At 43.5% G+C, this 5,165-nt stretch overlaps 1 pseudogene; it reads left to right on the top strand.

Moving 5' to 3' along the window:
* Window positions 1-452: 452 nt before the first annotated feature.
* On the top strand, window positions 453-1,903 carry LOC125513499 (GDSL esterase/lipase EXL3 pseudogene; annotated as a pseudogene).
* Window positions 1,904-5,165: the final 3,262 nt, after the last annotated feature.

The following is a 5,165-nucleotide window of genomic DNA, read 5'->3' on the forward strand; positions in this document are numbered from 1 at the left end:
TGACACATAGTTTACATTTTATTTGTTAAATTCAAACTTTAGCCTAAAATGAGAGCTTTCCAAACGTATAATTTGAAAGAGCTTTCCAAACGTATAATTTTTGTGCCAAGCTTCATGCATTTAATTAGTTGTAGACTCAGAATTGTGCTTCCAGCTAGGTACACGTGCTTAGTACCGTTTCTTCCTGGGTCACCATAGTACTGTCTCTCTTCCTAACTAGCATGTCACATTAGATTTTTTACTTAGCTGGCAATCTTAGCACCTGTATAAGGTGAAGCATTGGGAGGGTCCTAATAAACATAAACGGAGGTAGTACATACTCACCGCTGCACCACCGCACCCATAGATCCATGGATGGACTACTACTAGTGGCGCAGGCGGCATTTACTCGGCATGTGATTCTTGCCGGCCTTCATTGCATGCGTCGAAAGCCATGCATAAATCCTACCACCTCCAACACTCCACTCCACTCCACTATATCACACTCCACTCCACTCCACTCCATTCCACTCAGCTAGCTGCACTGCATTCCACTCAGTGCGGCGTGCAAGTTGCAACTACAACGATGCAGGGCAGGAGCTTCATCTTCGTCCTTGTTGTGCTGTTGGCCGTGGCGACGACTGGCGTTTCCGGCCGAACCACGTACACGGGCAGCAGCAGCACTGCAAGTGCTAGTGGTGCACGAGTGACGACGCCGCCGGCGACGGGGAAGAAGCAAGGCCACCATGACCATGTGGTCAAGCCGAAGCCGCAGACGAAGGAGCCGACCAAGCAGGTGCCTGCGCTGGTGGTGTTCGGCGACTCCATCGTGGACCCGGGGAACAACAACGCCATCCACACCATCATCAAGGCCAACTTCCCGCCCTACGGCCACGACTTCGGCGCCGACCACCGCCCCACCGGCCGCTTCTGCAACGGCAGGATCCCCACCGACTTCATCGCCTCCAAGCTGGGGCTCAAGCAGCTGCTCCCGGCATACCTGCAGCAGTCCCCGAACCTCACCGCCCACGACCTGCTCACCGGCGTCAGCTTCGCGTCGGGCGGGACCGGCTACGACCCGCTCACGGCGCAGCTCGCCTCCGTCATCTCCATGAAGGACCAGCTCCGCATGTTCGACGAGTACAAGGCCAAGGTCCGGGCCCTCGCCGGCGACGCCGCTCTCTCGGAGATCCTCTCCAAGGGAGTCTTCGCGGTGTGCGCCGGCAGCGACGACGTGGCCAACACCTACTTCACCATGCGAGCGCGGAGCTCCTACTCGCACGCCGACTACGCGTCCCTCATCGTGTCCCACGCCGGCGCCTTCCTCGACGGCCTGCTCTCCGCGGGGGCCAAGCGAGTGGCCATCATCTCCATGCCGCCCATCGGGTGCGTGCCGTCCCAGCGCACGCTCTCGGGCGGCATGGCGCGGGACTGCTCGTCGGGCCACAACGAGATCGCCGAGATGATCAACGCCGGCATGGGCACCACCGTGGAGTCGCTCAAGGCCAAGCACCCGGGGGCGAGGGTGGTGCTCATGGACATATACGGGTACTTGTTGGACATGATGATGCGCCCGGAGGGGTACGGGTTCAAGGAGTCCACGCTGGGCTGCTGCGGCACGGGCATGATGGAGGTCTCCGTGCTGTGCAACGGCGTCACGTCGGCGGTGTGCGGCGACGTCACCGACTATTTGTTCTGGGACAGCTACCACCCCACGGAGAAGGCGTATCGTATCCTCGTCGACTTCGTCTACGACAACTACCTCAAGGAGCTCATCGACTGACCAGAGAGCTTTGATGCCCTAGCTACCTTGCACGTACTGTTTGTGATTGATATTTCAAATTCATTGTGTTTGTGTTGTGCACGCACCTATGTATGTAGGTTGTGAAAAAAAATGTTGAATTATTATTGCAGTTTAGCTGGATGTAATTTGCATGATTTTGAATTTGGGTTGGTTGGTTCTGTTTGGAAAGGAGGCACGGCGGAGCATCGAGGCCGCCAACCGCGGCAAGGCCTCAGCCAGGGAGTGGTGATGGCAGGCGGTTAGGGCAGTGGCGTACCCATTCAAGTTGAAGAAGATGAAGATGAAGAACACAACAGTGGGCGTACCCGTTCAAGTTGGAAGACGATGCGGGATCCGTTGTATCTTTATCCAACATTTCAGATAGAATATGGAAAATCTACTTGACACCAAAACGTTTTCAAATGACCGACGGCTAGCCGCTCCCTTATTATTAATCTTCAAGATATTTTCAGCAGCACTATTAGTGCAAAAGCTACTCCCTCCATTTAGAGAATGGTTAATAGTAGAGCCAACTGCACACGCAGACGAGTAGCACACGGCGACCACACCCACCAGAATCAAAGCCGCTCGTCGTTAGTTTTGGGATTGGTGCAACTTTTTCTTGAATTGGAAGTGACCTCATAATACACGCGTTTGTGTATATGTCAATAGTAAAAAGCTGTCCATACTCATTTATTAGTGAACTGGACGCAGCGCATTTAACTCACACATTGACTGACAAAATGATGCAAGTTTTCAATGGAGAACGGATTGAAATAAATGAATGTAAACTTGCCAGGCAACTTACAGTGGAAAGGTACCCCTAAAAAATCTTACAGTGGAAGATAAAACGGTAAAAGGTAAACTAAAAGATGCCGCTACAAAGACTTATGCTAGTTATTTTTTGAAGTATTTGAAGAATATTATGGTTTTCTCATAAAGCACAGTTTTCAAAACTATGAGGTGTTTGGGTTCAACAAATATCACAGTTTTATAAATATATTATCTCTAATACCATATTTTTGTAGTACTCAAGAAAAGATGTCTTGGCCACTTTTTTCTAAACTGAAGAAGAAAAAACTATGGTTTTTCAAAACTGAAGTATTCATTGTTTACGCAATTAAATACAGAGGTTTTAGATTAGTACTACGATTTTGAGAAAACTATGTTGACAAACTAGGCGTTAGTACAAAAAACGTCTCAGTAAGCATACATATAATAATTGATTACATGATTAGGGTCAGATGGTTGATAATACAATTACCATATCTGCATCATTAAGCACTACTTCTTCCATCGTACTAAAATATGCAACAGAAACACAACCTTGAGGGAACAGTTAAACACATAATCAATCTTCCCAACCTCAAATTTTGTCCAACTAAAATATTAGATGTCCAGTACTAGCAAGATTTGATCAAGGCCATAGTAACAACGGGTTGCATTTAATATTTGATGGGTGGTTCAGAGGTGGCTATTGGAGACAATGGGGTCTTCTCCTTTTCCACTGGTCAAGTCAGGACAACTGTTGATATTTATACGGGTGGGATATACACGATTGTTGAATCATGGAATACATCCTGACTAATATAATGGTTGGGATCTCGATGCAAATGAGTAGAGGAGATTTCGGTGGGCAGCTTCGCCGAGTACTCCTATGTAATTCTGAGCCAACTGTTGTCTATATGATGTTGCCATGTGATATATAGCCCTCGCTTATACCACTCATACAATAAGGTTAGCTATAAGGGTACTACTTTTTCTCATCTTCTCTCTATCTCTCTTCATATTTATTGTATTGGTCTAAATCCGCATATAGCTAGACTCTTGCATAAGAGTCCACTCCTCTTAGTTTTTCATGTCTCTCTCTCCACATAGGCAAAATTGCCATGTAAGCGGGCTATAAGCCTGTGATTGTACTTGCTCTTACATATACAAGGTCACTATGGAGTATATGTTTTGCATTTATACAAGGCCACTAATAGTAATTGAGGAAAAAATTAATGATGTTTCCTCATGCTATCAAGTTGTTTAATACTTGCATGCATGCAGTCATGATGACAGTCAGCTACTTTCTCCATTCAGTTTTCTTGCATACATGTGGTGTATTAATGATCCCAGTCAACGGAAAAAAGTTGGATTGTAAAACATGTATTAAATTTAACCTTGGTACCTCTAATTTGAGTTTGTGGCTTTGTATATAAAAATGGAGGAAGTACCCCAAAATTTGATGAAATTAAACTTAGCTAGTGTAGAGTGATGTACATAGGGGCCGGAGAGGGGGAGCTGGCAGTTAGATGCAGCTAGCATACATGATGGAGAGTACGACTACTGTATCATAGTATGACCATACTCACATGGGCAGTGCAGGCCTGGGAATAATTGTTCTTTTTTGGAAGCACTATATCTGTTAATCAACAGAAAATATTCATTGCTTAGGGGCACAGTAAACTGGGTACCCGGGCATCGACCATCTTAACTATACCTGCGATTTTGGGAAAATTTTGTAAAATCAAAAAAAGTTCACGAAAGCAAAAAAAGATATCACAACTTATGAGAAATTTGGGAATACAGAAAATGTTCAGTAATTCAACAAATGTTCACCAATTCTTAAAAATTTCATAAGTTCGGAGTAAAGTTCATCAGTTTAAAAACAATTCATAATTAGAAAACTCTTCAGAAAGTAGAAAAAATCACGTAAATTTTGTAAATGTTCATAAATAAAAACTATATTCACGAATTTCAAAAGTTGTTCAATTTCAACAAATATCCATGAATTTCCGTTTCTTTTGAAAAATTAAAAAAATAGCTCAGAAAAATCACTAGTTTGAAAATAATTCAGAAATTATAACTACTATAGTCGTCAACTCGTGCATTCGCACGGGCTAGCGTGTATTTTTGTATTTTTTTTCGTTTGAATCCAAAAGTTTATTTACAGTATACATGGTGCAATTTCATATTTTCGTTTAAGAATTTTGCAAGTTCACATGTAAAAGGTGAGATGCCATATTGTTAAAATTAGATGTGCAAATTTGTCTATATTCAACATTTGGTTAGCTGTACAAATTGACTATTTTATAATTATAATATGAGTGTATATTATATTTACTACTAAAGATGGAAAATAAATATTTTACTTCATTCATAGAGGTACATATATATTCAGAGTAAAGTTTTAGTAAACCATACGTATACGTTGAATACCACCAAAGCATAACTATTAAAAGCCAAACATATATAGATATATGCATTAGAATTTTAGTCAACAGTAATCTCAATAAAAAAGCTCAGCGAGAACCATTTTTGGTTTACATTATGGTCCTAATTTATTTCAGTACATGTTGAAGACTTCACCTCCAATTCATATTGCTCACACTTTACATGGATATATCCTCATTTTCTT

This window comes from Triticum urartu, chromosome 6A (assembly GCF_056163025.1).
Source record: "Triticum urartu cultivar PI428250 chromosome 6A, HENAU_Tu73, whole genome shotgun sequence".
Classification (NCBI taxonomy): domain Eukaryota; kingdom Viridiplantae; phylum Streptophyta; class Magnoliopsida; order Poales; family Poaceae; genus Triticum; species Triticum urartu.